A 21,179-nucleotide genomic window follows, 5' to 3' on the forward strand; every position below is an offset into this window, starting at 1 on the left:
AGAACGACACGATCCGAAAGCGATTCAGTGACTTGAAATCGATTCAGTAACCTTTTAGCCAAAAATTCAACCAGTGTGACTGAAATAAATACCTGGATACTGGACAGTGCAAAATCAAATCAAATCAAATCAAATCAAATTTTATTGGTCACATGCGCCGAATACAACAGGTGCAGACATTATAGTGAAATGTTTACTTACAGCCCTTAACCAACAGTGCATTTATTTTAAACAAAAAAGTAAGAATAAAACAACAACAAAAAAGTGTTGAGAAAAAAAGAGCAGAAGTAAAAATAAAGTGACAGTAGGGAGGCTATATATACAATAGAATAAAGTGACAGTAGGGAGGCTATATATACAGGGGGTACCGTTGCATAGTCTAATGTCGGGGCACCAGCTAGTTGAGGTAGTTGAGGTAATATGTACATGTGGGTAGAGTTAAAGTGACTATGCATAAATACTTAACAGAGTACCAGCAGCGTAAAAGTATGGGGTGGGGGGGCAGTGCAAATAGTCCGGGTAGCCATGATTAGCTGTTCAGGAGTCTTATGGCTTGGGGGTAGAAGCTGTTGAGAAGTCTTTTGGACCTAGACTTGGCACTCCGGTACGCTTGCGTGCGGTAGCAGAGAGAACAGTCTATGACTAGGGTGACTGGAGTCTTTGACAATTTTGAGGGCCTTCCTCTGACACCGCCTGGTATAGAGGTCCTGGATGGCAGGGAGCTTTGCCCCTGTGATGTACTGGGCGTACGCACTACCCTCTGTAGTGCCTTGCGGTCAGAAGGCCAAGCAGTTGCCATACCAGGCGGTGATGCAACCAGTCAGGATGCTCTCGATAGTGCAGCTGTAGAATTTTTGAGGATCTGAGGACCCATGCCAAATCTTTTTAGTCTCCTGAGGGGGAATAGGCTTTGTCGTGCCCTCTTCACGACTGTCTTGGTGTGTTTGGACCATGATAGTTCGTTGGTGATGTGGACACCAAGGAACTTGAAGCTCTCAACCTGAAGTTTCCTAGATTCCTGTTCCTTGTAAGGACCGCAATGGTGGCTTTATAATTTCTCGCTCGTCGGCTTCTCCTCTGTCGTCCGCCATGCTATGTTTTGTTGTCTTTGCGCCATGCGCTGCTGCTGGCGTGGGGCGATGACGTCACGGATAGGCAGACTGAATCGAGTAATGTTTAAAGCCTTTATCATTAAAAGTGCTAAGAAAAAACATCCATATAAAGTCTGACGTGCTTAAATCCAATGGGTTATTTCCTAGTATCGATACAATCGATTTATTACATTTTAAAACGATGTTAGAGTGATATATGTTGTCCAAAAGGCCAACTCGCCGAGCACAGATCGATGTAGTTGGATCATAGGAATATAAATCGATACATCGATGTAGTAGATGGATCGTTACACCCCTACATACAACGGTACGTACTGACTAACTGGACTGTAGCTCTGTTCTCTCCTCCATGAAGTGTACACTCATTCACTCCCTCTTGTGGCTTGAAAAGCATTCGATTGGTGTGGACGGAGCCATGTGGGGGAATGAACAAGACTACAACAGAATTAGGGGTTATGACTCTCAGTGGAGGACCTTACACTGAAACAGGACTTTGTCAGGGATTGACATAGCATATGTTGTAGCTAAAACATATTTTGTGACTTCACCATTGTCAGATGTGTAGCTTTCTCTGAGAGTATTGTTGTGGTCTGCAGCTTAGCGTCATCTTTTTCGGTATGAATCAATCTTCCACTAGGCCATGACACGTGTGTAGAGGTGCTGCTGGAACAGGAGGTTTTCCACAAGACCGAGGGCAACCTCGTTCAGCCCCCTTCCACTGAGCTGTGATCAATGACAACGAGGGCTGCAGAGATGCTGATTGACACTCTGGGGCCGGCCATTGTCAACGCCACTGACACCAAGAACCGGTAACTACAGCACATGACCTTTTCTTCTGGAGAATAATGTTGTCTTGGGAATAAAATGACCTCTGGGGTTGGATGAGGATTGTAGATTACTTTTAATACATCTATTAGTGATTTTATATTTCTATGGTATAAACAGGGTTAATTGAACAAACTTGTTTACAACAGTCCTACATGATATCGGTGAAATAAGTTTCCTCTCTCCAGGACCCCCCCTGCATGCGGCGGCTTTCACGGACCACGTGGAGTGTCTTCAGCTGCTGCTAGGCCACAACGCCCAGGTCAACTCCCCCGATGCCTCCCGGGAAGACCTCCCTCATGATGGCTGCTGAGAACGGACAAACCAACGCGCTGTCGATCGCAGCCCCCTCTCCCCTCCCGCTTTGCCTCGCCCAGCCGGCTTAAGTTCAACATGTCTGTTTTACATTGTAATAAGTCGCTTAATTTCCTAATTGAGTTTCTTTATGTTTCTCTGTCTGTGTCAGAGCTGTTGGTGAGCAGTGCCAAAGCAGAGCTCACCCTGCAGGATGCAGTCAAGAACACTGCTCTTCATCTGGCCTGCAGTAAGGTGAGCATCCCCACATGAAGATGACGTTCATCTGAACAGTTGGCTCTCTCTGGTTGAAATTTTGGTCTGACATGTTTGACTCTGGTTTTAAAGGGGCATGAAACCAGTGCTTTGTTGATATTGGAGAAGATTACAGACAGGAACCTCATCAACTCGACTAACGCAGCCTTACAGATGTACGTATGGTTCAGCTGTATTAATTGGGCCAGAAGAATTAGAAGAAGTGCACTATATAGGGAATAGTCTGGCATTTGGGAGGTATCCTCATTTGCTGCTGGCTAATCTGGCGGTACTTTCTCCTCAGGCCGTTACACGTTGCAGCCAGAAATGGTCTGACGGTGTGACACTCTGGCTCCATGGACTTTGATTATTGAGCCAGGGTTGTTCATTTTCTTTTGGGTGTATTTCTATGTTGGTTTCTAGTTGTTCATTTCTATGTTTGGTGGTTATTCATGTGACTCCCAATCGGAGGTAGCAGTGACAGCTGTCGGCTCGTTATCTCTGATTGGAGCCATATTTAAACTGTTGTGGTTTCACTGTGTGTTTGTGGGTTTTTTGTTCCGTGTTCAGTCGTGTACTGTTGGACTTCACGTTTCGTCAGTGTTTATTGTTTTGGTTAGTGTACTTTATCTTAATAAAGTCATGTTCACTCAACGCGCTGCGCTTTGGTCTACTCATTCGTCAGACGACCGTGACAGAAAAACCCACCATAGAAGGACCAAGCAGCGTGTCCAGGAGCAAGACAGCTGGACATGGGAGGAAGCGCCTGGTAAGGAGATCGAGAGGCTGGGCGATGGCCCAGGTGGGCAAATCGTGGTCCTGGGAGGACATGCTCGGGGGCAAGGGACCTGGGGGAAGATCAAGGCCCTGGCGAGAGAGGAGCAACTTGGCGTCAGCAGGGCCATCATCGTTGGAAGGACGAGAGGCAACCCCAAAAAGTTTTGGGGGGCACATGGCTTGCGGCTGGGCAGCAGGGAGGCTGCTACAGGGAGACGTGGGAGAGAAGGCTATCGGATTACGGGAGCCATTGGCGAGTAGAGGAAGGGAAGTTGTTGCGGCACGGCGTGAGAGACTGATGTGTGTTACCAGTCCGGTCCGGCCCGTTCCTGATCCCCAGTTAAAGCCAGTGGTGTGTGTTCCCAGTACGGACGGCCTGTTCCTACTCCACGCATCAAGCCCACGGTGTGCGTCGCCAGCCCAGTCCCGGCCTGTTCCTGCTCCATGCACCAAGGATACGGTGTGCGTCGACAGCCCTGCCCGGCCTGTTCCTGCTCCACGCACCAAGCCCACGGTGTGCGTCGCCAGCCCAGCCCGGCCTGTTCCTGCTCACGCACAGAACCTACGGTGTGCGTCGCCAGCCCAGCCCGGCCTGTTCCTGCTCCACGCACAGAACCTACGGTGTGCGTCGCCAGCCCAGCCCGGCCTGTTCCTGCTCCACGCACCAAGAATACGGTGTGCGTCGACAGCCCCCTGCCCGGCCTGTTCCTGCTCACGCACCAAGCCCACGGTGTGCGTCGCCAGCCAAGCCCGGCCTGTTCCTGCTCCACGCACAGAACCTACGGTGTGCGTCGCCAGCCCAGCCCGGCCTGTTCCTGCTCCACGCACAGAACCTACGGTGTGCGTCGCCAGCCCAGCCCGGCCTGTTCCTGCTCCACGCACAGAGGATACGGTGTGCGTCGACAGCCCTGCCCGGCCTGTTCCTGCTCCACGCACCAAGGATACGGTGTGCGTCGACAGCCCTGCCCGGCCTGTTCCTGCTCACGCACCAAGGATACGGTGTGCGTCGACAGCCCGGCCCGGCCTGTTCCGGCCACTCGCACCAGGGATACGGTGCGCGTCGCCAGCCCGACCCGGCCTGTTCGGCCACTCGCACCAGGGATACGGTGCGCGTCGCCAGCCCAGTCCCGGCCTGTTCCTGCCACCGCACCAAGTCTACGGTGCGCGTCGCCAGCCCGACCCGGCCTGTTCCTGCCACTCGCACCAAACTGACGGTGCGCGTCGCCCAGCCGGTCCGGCCTGTTCCTGCCACCCGCACCAAGTCTACGGTGCGCGTCGCCAGCCCGGTCCGGCCTGTTCCTTCTCCCCGCACTAGCCCTGAGATGCGTGTCCTCAGCCCGGTACCTCCAGTTCCGGCACTCGCGCCAGGCCTAAAGTGCGCCTCAGACGGCCAGAGTCTGCCGTCTGCCCAGCGCCTGAACTGCCCGTCTGCCCAACGGCGCCTGAACTGCCCGTCTGCCCATGGCGCCTGAACTGCCCCGTCTGCCACGGCGCCTGAACTGCCCGTCTGCCCAACGGCACCTGGACTGCCCGTCTGCCCAACGGCGCCTGAACTGCCCGTCTGGCCAGCGGCGCTAAAGCCGCCCGTCTGTACTGAACCTGCAAAGCCGCCCGTCTGCCATGAGCCTTCAGAGCCGTCCGCCAGACCGGGGCCGCTAGAGCCTTCCGCCGACAGGAGCCGCTAGAGCCTTCCGCCAGACAGGATCAGCCAGAGCCTTCCGCCAGACAGGATCAGCCCAGAGCCTTCCGCCAGACAGGATCAGCCAGAGCCTTCCGCCAGACAGGATCAGCCAGAGCCTTCCGCTAGAACAGGATCAGCCAGAGCCTTCCATCAGACAGGATCAGCCAGATCCGTCAGCCAGCCATGAGCAGCCAGATCCGTCAGCCAGCCATGAGCCGTCCAGCCAGGATCCGCCAGAGCCGTCCAGCCAGGATCCGCCAGAGCCGTCCAGCAAGGATCCGCCAGAGCCGTCCAGCCAGGATCCGCCAGAGCCAGCCAGCCAGGATCCGCCATTCAGTCGGTGCTGCCCCTTAGTCCGGTGCTGCCCCTTAGCCCGGTGCTGCCCCTTAGCCCGGTGCTGCCCCTTAGTCGGTGCTGCCCCTGAGTCGGTGATGCCTCTTAGTCCAGTGCTGTCCCTTAATCCTGTGGGGGTTTAGTTGGGGGGGGTGGTCATTTGGAGGAGGCTACGTAGCGGGTAGTCTATGGTGGGGTGGGGACACGACCGTGCCAGAGCCGCCACCATGGACAGACGCCCACCCAGACCCTCCCCTAGACTGATGTTGGTGCGCCCGGAGTTCGCACCTTTAGGGGGTACTGTGACACTCTGGCTCCATGGACTTTGATTATTGAGCCAGGGTTGTTCATTTTCTTTTGGGTGTATTTCTATGTTGGTTTCTAGTTGTTCATTTCTATGTTTGGTGGTTATTCATGTGACTCCCAATCGGAGGTAGCAGTGACAGCTGTCGGCTCGTTATCTCTGATTAGAGCCATATTTAAACTGTTGTGGTTTCACTGTGTGTTTGTGGGTTTTTGTTCCGTGTTCAGTCGTGTACTGTTGGACTTCACGTTTCGTCAGTGTTTATTGTTTTTGGTTAGTGTACTTTATCTTAATAAAGTCATGTTCACTCAACCGCTGCGCTTTGGTCTACTCATTCGTCAGACGACCGTGACAGACGGTGGTGGTTCAGGAGCTACTAGTGTGCTCGCAGTCGATGAGAATGGTAAGATCCATAACGCTAACACCGTTTTCTTCTGTACTTCTCTTCTCAATGTGTCCACAAATGTTTCTCTAGTCCACTGCTTGGTTATTGTCTTAACTTTGTATCTCCTAGCCTGGTGTTATTTCATGTTTTTCACCAAAAGTGTTATAGTAAACTGGTGATGCTCCTGAAGTGACCCTCTGCTGTTCTGTTTGAACCCCTCAGGTTACACGCCTGCCTTGGCCTGCGCCCCCAACAAAGACGTGGCGGACTGCCTGGCGCTGATCCTGGCCACCATGATGCCCGTGTCCCCCTGCAACCGGCGCCCCAGCCTGTCCTTCAGTGCCATTAACCACTACACCACCAGCCCCTCCAAGAGTGTGACCTTCGACAGCCTGCCCGTGCTGCGCAGCGAGCACAGCTCCTACTGCAGCTTCAACAACATCGGCCACCGCGACCACGATGGAGGCTTCTACAAGGATGAGGAACTCAACGACTCAGACTCAAAAAGACATACTGAGGGGGTGGTGGTCGCTGCCCAGGAGGGGAGCCAAGGGCAGGCGGATGGACAGTGAAGTGGGGCAGAGGCCACAAACAAATCCACACATACACACCGTGTCTTAAATCACCACAGCCAGCTTTGGGAGGGCACGAGCCGAGACAGTCCGCACAGGAGCCTTAAGAGTCCCGCAGTTGGAGAGAGAGAAATGGAGGGAGGGAGGAGGGAGAGGGGGGAGGCACAACAGGCTGGCTGGCCACACTCATCCTCTCATACCACCAGGTGTCCTTCCAGCAGATACTGGACTTCAGAGGAACTGCTGCTGCTATACCCCACCTTTACCTTTACCCACAAAGGTCCTAAACGGTAGAAACTGTCCAGCCAACAGACAGACGGACACCTTATGACGGCAATAACCTGTAGTCCAAGGGGATAGTAGCACTTCACTGAGTGAAAAACAGACATGGACCAAAAGATGTGGAAGAAGCCTTTTCAAAACCTGTTTTGACAGTAGAAATGGGATTGAGCGTTTTGGCCTGAGAAAAACATAAGGAGTGATGTTTCATTTAAGTTTTATGAGAGTGATGGTCATGTTTATCCGCACACTAAGACAGTCAGAACGCACCTAGCCTCTTGTCTGTAATCCATGTGGGAGGAGGGGAAATCATTTATTTTTTATGAACAAACATTTTAATAAAATCATTCATGTCTTAAGCTCCTGACCCTCTGTGGGAACCAAATAATCGTAGTATTTGCTCTCATGAGTAATTTCAAAAGAATTTCCATCCCCAATGGCACCCTATTCCCTTTATAGTACACTACTTTTGACCAGGGCCATAGGGTTCTGGTCAAAAGTAGTGTACTCTATAAAGAATAGGGTGCCATTTAGATTTTGCATTTGTATGTGAGCGACAGGACTTTTTACATTTGCGTTATTAAACCTACCTGTCCTTTGCCCTCTAGAAAATATTTTAGAAAGTAAATTATTAATTCATGTATTCTTTCTTGTGATATTTATGTCATCATTTTGTGCCTTCTTTAGTTACTGAGGGGAGGTTAGGAGAGTAGGGGCAGCTGTATGAGCGAAAACAATGATGCACACTAAGTACTACAACGTTTGTGAAAAGCACTGATACTATTCCGAGGCATACGAGGGGGAAAACATGCCTCCCTTGGAGAGGAGAAACACTGTAAACCAATGGTAGGACAGCAGCATTTAGATTTTCTTCTGTTGAAAAAAATATATATATATTATTTGTCTTGGTCTTATAATCAATGTATTTTGACAGGTTTTGCTTGCTTAACTTCTTCAAAAAAATGAAACCACTCAATCCTTTTATGTGATTGCTTGTTCAAACCCCCGTTTTTGTCTCTTTTTGAAAATAATTTTAACTGGAAATATGTACAATACATATGCTATGTTCGTCAAATCAGGATCAGGAGGTTCACAGGTTTTTCGTGTCCTTTTTTTTCTTTAAAAGGATGAAACTAGCATGTACATATGAAATAGTGACTGAATTCGAAACTCCCATGAATTCTTTCAGTATCTGAAGATTGCTGTATATTTTATGAGTAATAAAATAAAGAAATGAGTTATGTTATTTAATAATGAACTATGGGTTATCTGTTTTATGTGACAACCGCAGTATCAATTTCTAGGTGACAGTGGTGCTAATCCCAAAAGAAAGGCTACATACAACAAGGAACAAGAAGTCTATTGGCAAAGTGATGAATATTGCATGTACCTTGGCCTAACGGTGTGGGTTATGTATTTTATTTTTCATGGCGTCCTCAACATTACAGTTTTAAGGGCAGCAATAGCCTACATTTGTTTACAACTCGCAGGATTTCCATACATGAGCTTTCAACAACACAGAGTGTTGCATCAGCACGAGATCGAAAGTGCGTAAAATCTGTACAGGTCATTGTTACGTCATCACTGATAAATGTTGAAACTGATCAAAAACCGCTGGAGCAGTTCAGTCTAATCCTCCCTAGTGCTGGAGGATTGCGTTTGTTTTCGCTCTGGATGCGCGTTCATTTTGGCAAGGAAATGTGCTGATTTTGCAAGGAGATGGAGAATAAAGAGTTCAAGGTAGACATGTTATTTATTTTTAAATCTTCAATTATATTAATTACTGTGGATTAAATATTGTTTAACAAATGAAATAATGTGCTATTCATGCTGTAATATCAAACTAGAAAGTATATGGCCGGGGAGTCATGAGAGTTGGCTAAAGGTACAGTAGGGTCAAATGGGGTCAAAGGTTATGACAGCACCTTCATAAATTCGTCCAAAATGGCACCCTATTCCCTATGTAGGCTAGTGTACTACTTTTGACCAGGAGCCATAGAAGGGTTGGCTGGCGTCACGAAAATGATGCTCGCGCATCGATGGCGGAAGTCGTGTATCTTGTTATGATTCTGTACCTCAGCTAACAACAAGCTGCCATGTGGGGAATCGTAGCTCTATGGCATGTTTCAGCTCGTTGTATGGTGTTATTGATACCATGTCTTGTTTTGAGGTGTTTTGACTGATATCATGTCTATGCAATGACTAAAATTCGCTACCTAGCTAACCAACAACAACTGTAACAACGTATTTGAGACGAGTTCATTGTTCAAATGTATTTATGTTTGCATTAAACATTTAGAGACTAAATATAGTTTACATGTTGTCTAAGTCAAACCCTGTCTATTTTGCCCCATAGTTGCATGCCAGTTTTGTTGCTAAACAATCAACCCTCTATAGAGTGTTACAGTGGAGGTGTGATAATACCCATAAAACCTAGCGGTCAAACAGGGAAATGGTTCCAATCGTTTTCCACCATTAATTTTTCCCATAGGCGATTTTAGAAACACATAAAATAAGGGCTGTATTTCGTGTAGGCTTTTATTTTTATTTTAATTTTATTTATTTCACCTTTATTTAACCAGGTAAGCCAGTTGAGAACAGGTTCTCATTTACAACTGCGACCTGGCCAAGATAAAGCAAAGTAGTGCAATAAAAACAACACAGAGTTACATATGGGGTAAAAAAACATAAAGTCAGAAATACAACAGAAAATATATATACAGTGTGTGCAAATTAAGCAAGTTATGGAGGTAAGGCAATAAATAGGCTATAGTGCAGAATAATTACAATAGTATTAACACTGGAATGCTAGATGTGCAAGAGATTATGTGCAAATAGAGATACTGGGGTGCAAAAGAGCAAAATAAATAACAATATAGGGATGAGGTAGTTGGGTGGGCTAATTTCAGATGGGCTGTGTACAGGTGCAGTGATCGGTAAGGTGCTCTGACAACTGATGCTTAAAGTTAGTGAGGGAGATAAGAGTCTCCAGCTTCAGAGATTTTTGCAATTCGTTCCAGTCATTGGCAGCAGAGAACTGGAAGGAATGGCGGCCAAAGGAGGTGTTGGCTTTGGGAATGACCAGTGAGATATACCTGCTGGAGCGCAGACTACGGGTGGGTGCTGCTATGGTGACCAATGAGCTAAGATAAGGCGGGGATTTGCCTAGCAGTGATTTATAGATGGCCTGGAGCCAGTGGGTTTGACGACGAACATGTAGTGAGGACCAGCCAACAAGAGCGTACAGGTCACAGTGGTGGGTAGTGTATGGGGCTTTGGAGACAAAACGGATGGTACTGTGATAGACTACATCCAGTTTGCTGAGTAGAGTGTTGGAGGCTATTTTGTAAATGACATCGTCGAAGTCAAGGATCGGTAGGATAGTCAGTTTTACGAGGGGCATGTTTGGCAGCATGAGTGAAGGAGGCTTTGTTGCGAAATAGGAAGCCGATTCTAGATTTAACTTTGGATTGGAGATTCTTTATGTGAGTCTGGAAGTTGAGTTTACAGTCTAACCAGACACCTAGATATTTGTAGTTGTCCACATACTCTAGGTCAGACCCGTCGAGTGGTGATTCTAGTTGGGTGGGCGGGTGCTAGCAGCGTTCGATTGAAAAGCATGCATTTAGTTTTACTAGTGTTTAAGAGCAGTTGAAGGCTACTGAAGGATTGTTGTATGGCATTGAAGCTCGTTTGGAGGTTTGTTAACACAGTGTCCAATGAAGGGCCAGATGTATACAAAATGGTGTCGTCTGCGTAGAGGTGGATCTGAGAGTCACCAGCAGCAAGAGGCGACATCATTGATATACACGGGAGAAAAGTGTCGGCCCAAGAATTGAACCCTGTGGCACCCCCATAGAGACTGCCATAGGTCCAGACAACAGGCCCTCCGATTTGACACACTGAACTCTATCTGAGAAGTAGTTGGTGAACCAGGCGAGGCAGTCATTTGAGAAACCAAGGCTATTTAGTCTGCCAATAAGAATGCGGTGGTTGACAGTGTCGAAAGCCTTGGCCAGGTCGATGAAGACGGCTGCACAGTACTGTCTATTATCAATCGCGGTTATAATATCGTTTAGGACCTTGAGCGTGGCTGGCGTGCACCCGTGACCAGCTCGAAACCGGATTGCATAGCGGAGAAGGTGCGGTGGTATTCGAAATGGTCGATGATCTGTTTGTTAACTTGGCTTTCGAATACTTTCGAAAGGCAGGGCAGGATGGATATAGGTCTGTAGCAGTTTGGATCTAGAGTGTCACCCCCTTTGAAGAGGGGATGACCGCGGCAGCTTTCCAATCTCTGGGGATCTCAGACGTTATGAAAGAGAGGTTGAACAGACTAGTAATAGGGGTTGCGACAATTTCGCGGCTAGTTTTAGAAAGAAAGGGTCCAGATTGTCTAGCCCAGCTGATTTGTAGGGGTCCAGATTTTGCAGCGCTTTCAAAACATCAGCTGTCTGAATTTGTGTGAAGGAGAAGCGGGGGGGCATGGGCAAGTTGCAGCAGAGGGTGCAGAGTTGGTGGCCGGGTTAGTGGTAGCCAGATGGAAAGCATGGCCAGCTGTAGCAAAATGCTTGTTGAAATTCTCGATTATTGTAGATTTATCGGTGGTGATAGTGTTTCCTAGCCTCAGTGCAGTGGGCAGCTGGAAGGAAGTGCTCTTATTCTCCATGGACTTTACAGTGTCCCAAAACTTTTTGGAGTTAGTGCTACAGGATGCAAATTTCTGTTTGAAAAAGTTAGCCTTTTGCTTTCCTGACTGCTTGTGTATATTGGTTCCTAACTTCCCTGAAAAGTTGCATATCGCGGGGGCTATTTGATGCTAATGCTGTACGCCACAGGATGTTTTTGTGCTGGTCAAGGGCAGTCAAGTCTGAGGAGAACCAGGGGCTATATCGGTTCTTAGTTCTGTATTTTTTGAATGGGGCATGTTTATTTAAGATTTAAGCTGAGGCTAAACATAAACAGGATGTAGTACCGTAAAAAGGAACAGTCCAGCAGATATCAGCTGTATATCTGAGTTATCATAAGGTCCGGTGGTGAAGCACTAGTAAGAGGCCACGGCTAGCGTGTGCTAGCGGGCCAGGGCTAGCAGATGGATGGAATCTTCGTGGTTAACGTCGTAACCACATCAGACGATTTCGTCGGCAGACCAGTCGTGTAGGATCGGCGGGGCTCCGTGTCAACACTAGGTGGTCCCGTCCGGTTGACAGAGAGGTAGATAGCCGGGAGATGGGCGATGGGCCTAGCTCAGGATGATTAGCCAGACCACAGCGTCCGTTTTGTTGTAGCTGGCTGGTGGTAGCTAGCTGGTAGCGATGAATCCGGAGTTAAAGGTCCAGTGATTCAGTGATTCCGGCGGAAAAACTGATATGTTCTGGGTCGATAACGCACTGTGCAGACTGGCGAATATCCGGTGATCAATGTCCAGTGATTAAAATTAATCCCGCGGAAAAAAATCCAATGTTCTGGGTGAAACACCGCTAGCTGTGGCTAATAGCAAGTAGCTAGTTAGCTGGCTAGCTAGTTTCAACTGGAGATTCTAGATTCTAGATAAAGGTAAGTCGATAATAGAATCCGTTCCACATTGAGTGAGGCGGGTTGCAGGAAAGTATATTTTGTAGAAGGATGAAAAGTCTGATAGGGAAATATGTACGAAAAATACAAAAAACAGGGTATTTACAGGCTATTTACAGACACACGACAGAAACAGGACTGCACTACTTCGCCATCTTGGAAAAAAGTGGCGTGAACGTTTTTGTAACCATGTAAATCTCTCTCGGACAAGTTGATGTATTTGATGTATTTTTCTATTACATGTATGACATTTCATTGAGATATTTTGTGTTTTAATGACGCAAAATTGAATTACAGCCTAACTCTGCTTTCTGTTGTCGCCATCAGGCTGCAGTGGTGACCTTCACTACCGTGACCCACAAGGATGAAACTTCCCAGACCAGCCTCACCCTCAGCAGGGGAAAGAGAAGCTACCCAGACCTACACACCTTTGTGCAGGACATGAAGGACGAGTAAGTTGCTCTTTGGCTTCCCCATGCATCCCCTAGATATGTTCCCTATCTCAATTGCATACTCCTCGTGTCCTCTCTTCTCAAAACCCATTGGATGAGAAAGCCAGAGGTCCCGCCTTCTGACCTTCTCATCCAATGGGTTTTGAGAAGGAGGCGAGAGAGATCTGAGAGTCTCCCATAGTCTCGGGCCAATACAAAGGACTCAACGGACCAAATAACCAATCAGGGATGTCTGGGTGTGGCCTAGTTCCATAGAGGTCCATCCATAACGTAGTCTAAGATAATAGAGGTAATGTCCATCCATAACGTAATCTAAGATAATAGAGGTAATGTCCATCCATAACGTAATCTAAAATAATAGAGGTAATGTCCATCCATAACGTAATCTAAAATAATAGAGGTAATGTCCATCCATAACGTAATCTAAAATAATAGAGGTAATGTCCATCCATAACGTAATCTAAAATCATAGAGGTAATGTCCATCCATAACGTAATCTAAAATAATAGAGGTAATGTCCATCCATAACATAGTCTAAGATAATAGAGGTAATGTCATGTAGTTCATTGTGTACTTGCATTTATTTACTTTTTCAGCCATTGGAATCTGCTGAGTGAGAATATGCGTGCCGGGGTGAGTTATAGTCACCTCTAAAGTAGTTAATGTTGGTAAAATGGACCAAACATTCATTTGTGGAAATCCTGCAGGACCTTTAATCCTGAACCACTGCTTTAATTGACTAGCTTGAGTAAATGGTTCTACATTTTATATCAGTGCAGCCCCCTTTAACAAACTAACTCTGTATGGTCTTTTAACATTGCAGATGAGCAGACATGAGTTTAGTGCCAAGTGCATGGATATTGTAGCATGGGTGATGGAGTCTACATCCACTGTGGTTGTTCCCGCCCTTGACCTCACCATGCAGATAGAGCTCTCTGATTCGCCAAGCTCTTCTGGATCAGGAAGTAATGAGGCAGGAGAGGTGACCTCTCTTGGCCGCAGGCGTCAGATTCAGCTGTAGTGGAGGACCCAGCAGGTGCACCAGCGCCAGAACTGCCTGCAGCACACGCACTCCCACGCCTTTCCCCTCCTCTCACAGGTACCTAGCCCTATCCCTCCTCTCACAGGTACCTAGCCCTATCCACGATCTCAAGGTACAGCCTTATCCACGCCTCTCACAGGTACCTAGCCCTATCCATGCCTCTAACAGGTACCTACCCCTATCCATGCCTCTCACAGGTACCTAGCCCTATCCGTCCTCCTCAAAGGTACCTAGCCCTATCCTCTCCTCGCACAGGTACCTAGCCCTATCCCCTCCTCTCAAAGGTACCTACCCCTATCCCCTCCTCTCACAGGTACCTACCCCTATCCACGCCTCTCAAAGGTACCTAGCCCTATCCCCTCCTCTCACAGGTACCTACCCCTATCCACGCCTCTCAAAGGTACCTAGCCCTATCCCACCTTTCACAGGTACCTAGCCCTATCCCCTCCTCTACAGGTACCTACCCCTATCCACGCTCTCACAGGTACCTAGCCCTATCCCTCCTCTCACAGGTACCTAGCCCTATCCCCTCCTCTCACAGGTACCCAGCCCTATTCCCTCCTCTCACAGGTACCTACCCCTATCCCTCCTCTCACAGGTACCTACCCCTATCCACGCCTCTCACAGGTACCTAGCCCTATCCCCTCCTCTCACAGGTACCTACCCCTATCCACGCCTCTCACAGGTACCTAGCCCTATCCCCTCCTCTCACAGGTACCTAGCCCTATCCCCTCCTCTCACAGGTACCTAGCCCTATCCATGCCTCTAACAGGTACCTAGCCCTATCACCTCCTCTCACAGGTACCTAGCCCTATCCACGCCTCTCACAGGTACCTAGCCTTATCCATGCCTCTCACAGGTACCTAGCCCTATCCATGCCTCTAACAGGTACCTAGCCCTATCCATGCCTCTCACAGGTACCTAGCCCTATCCCCTCCTCTCAAAGGTACCTAGCCCTATCCTCTCCTCTCACAGGTACCTACCCCTATCCCCTCCTCTCAAAGGTACCTAGCCCTATCCTCTCCTCTCACAGGTACCTACCCTATCCCCTCCTCTCACAGGTACCTACCCCTATCCACGCCTCTCAAAGGTACCTAGCCCTATCCCCTCCTCTCACAGGTACCTACCCCTATCCACGCCTCTCAAAGGTACCTAGCCCTATCCCCTCCTTTCACAGGTACCTAGCCCTATCCCTCCTCTCACAGGTACCTACCCCTATCCACGCCTCACAGGTACCTAGCCCTATCCCCTCCTCTCACAGGTACCTAGCCCTATCCCCCTCCTCTCACAGGTACCTAGCCCTATCCCTCCTCTCACAGGTATCTAGCCCTATCCCCTCCTCTCACAGATACCTAGCTCTATCCCCTCCTCTTTTTGCAGGTATTTCCTGTTATAGGTACAAATATCCATTCCAGATCCACTTAGTGAGAAATACTACTTAGATACTACACAACCACTCTAAACGTTTACTCTGAATGTTAATGTTTGCTCTGAGTGTGGTTTGAGATGGTTCACAATGCTTCCTTTGAATAATAATAACAAGGTTGAGTTTGTGTCCCAAATTCTTGGATCATATTTTTTATTTTGTTACCATATACTATTCATTTATGTTGTGCATTCTGCAGGTCCATGACCTCTTTGCTAAGTGAGAACGAAGAGCGATATGTCTCCTCACCTGAGGGTGGCGATAGAGAGATGAGACACAGACAACACTCAGCACCACTGAGATCTGTGTTTGGCATCTCTGAGGACTCTGTCTTCGACATGGTCCAGAGCGGCCAGTCGCAGGGTGACATCGTACCGCTGCCCAAACGGAGTAGACAGGAGAAATACAGACCTAGCAAAATGTCAACGGACGGCAAGTTTATGATGGGTATTGTCGAGTTGGTTATAAACCTTCTCAACTCCAGATTGGCTGAGCTAATGCGAAGTGTCAGTCAGGAACTCTAGTTCTGCTGACTGGAAGTATCTCAGCAAGTCAACAGTTTGCCCAAGAGATGCTAAGCATGGCGACTTCTAAGATGTATTCCCATGCCATAGAGCATATTGCGGCTCGGCCACAAGTCTCCCCTTGAGTTAGAGAGGGAGCTTGAGGCCATCTTGGGTCCTCTGGCTGGACAGGTCATAGTCATCATCATAGATAGCATCATCAAGGCTAAAGCCAACGGAGGAAATGAGGGGAGAGCGTCCAGCCCCTTGACCTATTTTCTAACTGCCATTTCGGCAGAAATACAAAGCCTAGTGGTTCCAGATCGGCTAGCAGACCATCCACCAGACTGTCCAACAACGACCCACTGCTGAACATTTCCAAGTCAAAGGTCTTAAGATCAGTTCTGCTCAAAATGGCAGAGCTCTTTGGAAGGTCCAAGTGAAACCTGTCTAGTTCCACTAGTCCAGAGTCAGTCCAACAACTCCATTTGCGACTGGACTGTGAATGCAGGCACCATTCATCCAAGTCATTTCTGTCCGACAACAGAGTGACAGAAGTGTCATCCGATGTTGTGGATCTTGTACTTGAGGTTTTTTTGGATAACAGGATTTTGGATAACAGGAACCCGTCAAGGCCACAGAGTGCCTGCTCCCACAACTCAGCTAGTGGAGCAATAGATATGAGAGCTCTTGCTGGGGACTTGGTCAGACAGGTGTCTGTCAAACTCAGCCCATTTGTCTCTGAGAGTCAACTCTCCACCATGTCCATGACAGATCTGTCATCATCTTTTTCTGACTCCACCTTGAAGCAGTTGTGTTCTCGCTCTGTTGTTGCTCTGGCAACTGCCTGTCAAGCAATCAAAACAGAGCTTGAGAACCAGAGACCTACCAACCTGGCAGCCAGAGACCTACTATCGTCTCTGGTAGAGACCATTGAGGACATGGATATCTCTGACATCCTCCAGGGCCCGTCGGCCATTTTGGAGGAGGCTGCTGTGATAAAGCACCCAGAGATGTCCACCTCGACAATATACAGATCTCTGCTTCTCGACTCATCTCTCGCCTCCTCTAAGATGGTCACTGAGAGCATTATCTTCAACAACCCATGCCCATCAGAGGAGAATGTGAGTATTCAGAAGGAGCTCCCTGCTGATAAAGTTGACATCCTCCATGGTCAACCAGTGGAGGAGTATATTGTCAAAGCTGAGCAATGCATCACTCAGGTCATTCAGGATGCAGCTGTGACATATACTGCTGCGCTGGATAAAACCCGACACTTGTGGGAAACTGTCGGAAATCCTATCTGTCCATGTTTCCTCAGAGAATATTGAGGAGGCATCCTCTGATCTCTTTGGTGGAATTATTTCCGACCTGCATGAGGTATCTGAGGTCAATAAGGCCTCCATGCGTAGAAATCAGGTCGCAAAATGTTCTGGGTGGAAGTGAGTTCAGGTTCCCAGAAGATTTATACCAAAACCCTGGACAAACTAAGGAAGCTGTTCACCTCCCACCATCTCACTGAGGGAAAAAAATACTCCTGTGCAAATCGAGCTTTCTGCAACTGGACTACTTGTAACTGAGGCCACTGTGCAGGAATCTCCTGTAACTGAGGCCACTTTGGCAGTGTCTCCTGTACAGAAGACAGACAGTAAGACCCTTCTAAGTCCCCAGCCTCAGCCTACCAGCTCACCCTCGACACCTGCACTAAAGGGGTAATCAAACAGGTGATCTCGGTGCTGAGGGTGGACACTTCAAAGGAAGACTGCTCCGCTTCCGTTGGGGAGAGCACGTCAAATTCATCCTTCGACTTCAACCAGAAGTTGGACTCGATAATTTCGAAATTGGAGGACCTCACCATTTCGAGTGATGTGACATCAGCCGAGATTGCCACACTCACGCGATCTCTTAGTGCAGCCAGCAGAACCTCTAACATTTCCATCCAGAGCTTTCCACAGTGCTGAGTTCCGAGCTAAGGCCAAACACATTGTGAGTGAGACCATTCTCAGAGCTGCTAGCAAAGCCAGCCATTCTTTGCTACAGAGCATGCCTAGCACCACCTTCTCACACCATCGCGCGGTTTCTACAGCCGAAGATATAGTAAATATTATCATGCAAGACCTTGAAAGTGTATCCCAGTACACTGTGGACGACGCAGACTCCTTCCCACTAGGAGAGAAAAAGCTGGAGTTCCAGCTCAAACCCAGAGTTGTCTTTGACAACTTATTGGATGCTGCTCAAACCATGTACCACAGAGTAAAGGATAGACTGAACATCTTTTTCTCTTTTCCACCAGTGTCAGTCACCACAGCCAAATATGTGCTGGACTCCGCCCCTGTGGAGACACTCAGACATTCTAAGTCCGCTGACACTGCTCTTGTTGAGGACAGGAGCCGCCCTCCGTCTGTGAGAAGTGAGAAGCCTTTGTCAAAAGTCTGTTTGGCTAAAAGGTCTAAACCCTTGTGTCTTCGAGTGGCTCTTCAACAGACCACCATATAATTGACACATGCAGTGAGGATGTCACTCTGCCCACCAGGAGTATGTCAGTTGTGAGCAACAACAGTTTGAAGAGAGCCTCTCCTCTCCACGGCAGTGGATTGAGTGAAAGTTGCAAACCTCTTGTGGCTCTAAAAGACGTAACAGTGGCAGTCAGCCAAGAAGGCTTTAGCAAAACTGCAAAGAAGACGCTCAGCTTGATCCTAAATGTGATCAAGTGTAGAGTGGCCAACTCTGAGAGTTCATCTGTTGGGCAGATTGCAAGTGAGGAGTGTCTGATAGCCACTAACATGTTAGACTCTGTACTGGAGAGCCTTGACCAGTTGCCTGACATGAGCGCTGCCGATGAAATCACAAGGACAGAATCCATACCTCTATCGCAATGGACGAGACAGGTTCACGGTCAACGCTTGTGAGCCAACAAGAAATAAACATATCTGACACCAATATCATAGTGAAAACTATAATGGACACATTGAAGACGGACTGACCCAGAGATGACTTCAGCAGAAGAACATCTGGATAGGCTCCTGTCAGTTGAAGCCCCTTCAAGGTGCATCTGGCAACCTGATCGCAAAGGTCCATGGTCTCATTCAGGAGATAACCATAAACCGCCAGCTTCAATCCATGGTTGGCCACAGAAGCCTCTCTCAACCAGCGCTGCCTAAACCAGCCCTGAGGAAGCTGTCAAAAGGACGATGCCTCAGAGCTCATTTACAACTTTGCCCAGACTTCTGTTAGGAGACTCCTGGGGCAGTGTATGGGAAGGCCTATGCCACCATCGGCTGAAATGGTTTTGAGAACTCTGTTTATTAAGTTTTACACACACACAGACAAGACAAAGCAATATAAATAATATACTCAACTAGACAAAAGTACAAATAATACATATATAAAAAAAAAAAAATAAAAAAATAAAAAAAAATAATAATAATAATAATAATAACTTTAAAGATACCATACTTTAGACAAGTTAAACACACCAGGCAGAAGGCTACAAAAGGTTAAAGGGCAATCTATAGTATAGGGACAGAGCAAACACCTCACCATTGTTCCTGTAAACAGTTAAGGGATGGGGTGGAGAAATGCAACCACTCACAGACAGTCAAAGCCACAGACCAATCATCCACTGGACCAAAAATAAAAAGTTACAATGCTTTAAAATAAAAAATGAATATTGATAATTTTATGTAGGCGTGAACAGAATTAAAAATAAAAATAACTGGGAAAAACAAGCTCACACCTTAGTCTCTGCCCGGGCGAGATGAACAAGGCATCCGCAGGTCACAATCAATAAGCACATCAACCTTAATGCCCCCCACCCCCACCCCAGAAAAAAACACAGAGAAATGCTCATCCAACCCCTAAGTCACAGGGGGGTCAAATACAGACTTATTTTGGTTTTAATAGGAATGCTATCCGAGGATGGACTGTTTAAAGTAAGACCGGAATGGAGCCCAAGCCTCATTAAACAGTTTGGGGTTCCCACGTGAATTGAATTTAATTTTTTCTAGTTTCAGAGAGCACAACACGTCTCTCACCCAATATTTATAAGATGGGGGAGCTGCCATCTTCCAGTTCTGTAGTATTAGCCGTCTAGCTAAAAAGAGTTGGTATAAGCAACAGTGTCCGACTGGATTCTTGACAGGGGGGTGCTTATGGGCAGTACTCCAAAAAGGGCTGTAAGGGGAGAGGGATCTATAACAGTGTTATATATATCAGAGAAACATTTAAATATTAATTCCCAGAAACCTGACAGTTTATGACAGCCCCAGAACATATGCAACAGTGTGGCCGGTTCAATTTTACATCTGACACAGGTAGGATCAAAATCAGAGAATATTCTTCCAAGTCTGGCCCCAGACCAGTGGATACGGTGAACCACCTTGAATTGAATGAGGCTGTGTCTAGTGCTAAAAGAGGACGAATGCACCCTGCGCAGCACAGATTCCCAGGTGTCTTCCCCAAGTTCCTCCCCCAAATCCTTTTCCCATCGAGTCTTTAAAGGCACCAAAGAAGGGTTCTGTAAGTCATGAATGATTGTATATACATCTGAAATTGCGCCCCTAGGAAGCTTGTTCAGCTCCAGGATGCTCTCTACAGCTGTATTCACAGGCCTATGGGGAAATTCAGGTGTGTTAGCTCTGACAAAGTTCCTAGTCTGGAGATAGCGGAAAAAAGTGGGATTGGGGGAGGTTGAACCTTTCCTGTAGCTGAGCAAAAGAGGCAAATGTATCATCAAAGAATAATTGGGCTAGTGAGGAGAGGCCTAGTGAGTGCCAGATGTCAAAAGCCCCATCATTCAAAGATGGAGGAAATAAAATGTTCTGATTGATTGGGCCTGATAGAGAAAAGCCTCGGAGGCCAAAGGCTAAGCGGAACTGATTCCAAATTTTAAGAGACTGCTTTACAATTGGGTTGACACACCTTTTGCCTAGGGACACTGGGAGAGACGAGGCACAACACAGAAGAAAGTGCAGCAGGTTTACACGATTCAGACTCCATCTGGACCCAGATTGGTCTAGGGCCAGTAGGATCAGTCTGCAGCCAGTACAGAAGGGCTCTGAAATTTGCAGCCCAATAGTATGTCTGAAAATTTGGTAGAGCTAAACCCCCCAATGACTTAGGCTTCTGTAAATGTTTTCTACCAATCCGTGGTACCTTGCCATCCCAAATAAAATGCATGAATGTTTGATCCAGTGAAATAAAAAAAAGATTTTGGAATAAAAATGGGTAGACATTGAAATAAATATAGAAATTTGGGCAACACACTCATTTTAATGACATTAATCCTTCCGATAAGAGAAAAGAGGTGCGATTCCAAAAAGCAAAGATTGTTTCAAACTGTCTGCTAGAGCAACCAAGTTTTCCT

The 21,179-nt window shown here is 47.6% G+C and overlaps 1 long non-coding RNA gene across 1 annotated transcript; it reads left to right on the forward strand.

Annotated features, from left to right (window-relative positions):
• The first annotated feature begins 1,852 nt into the window (after positions 1-1,852).
• On the forward strand, positions 1,853-2,223 carry LOC123481173. The gene is made up of 2 exons (XR_006660312.1): positions 1,853-1,921; positions 2,126-2,223. It is a non-coding gene; the product is annotated as an uncharacterized LOC123481173 (long non-coding RNA).
• Positions 2,224-21,179: the final 18,956 nt, after the last annotated feature.

This window comes from Coregonus clupeaformis, unplaced genomic scaffold, assembly GCF_020615455.1.
Source record: "Coregonus clupeaformis isolate EN_2021a unplaced genomic scaffold, ASM2061545v1 scaf2527, whole genome shotgun sequence".
Taxonomy (NCBI): Eukaryota; Metazoa; Chordata; class Actinopteri; order Salmoniformes; family Salmonidae; genus Coregonus; species Coregonus clupeaformis.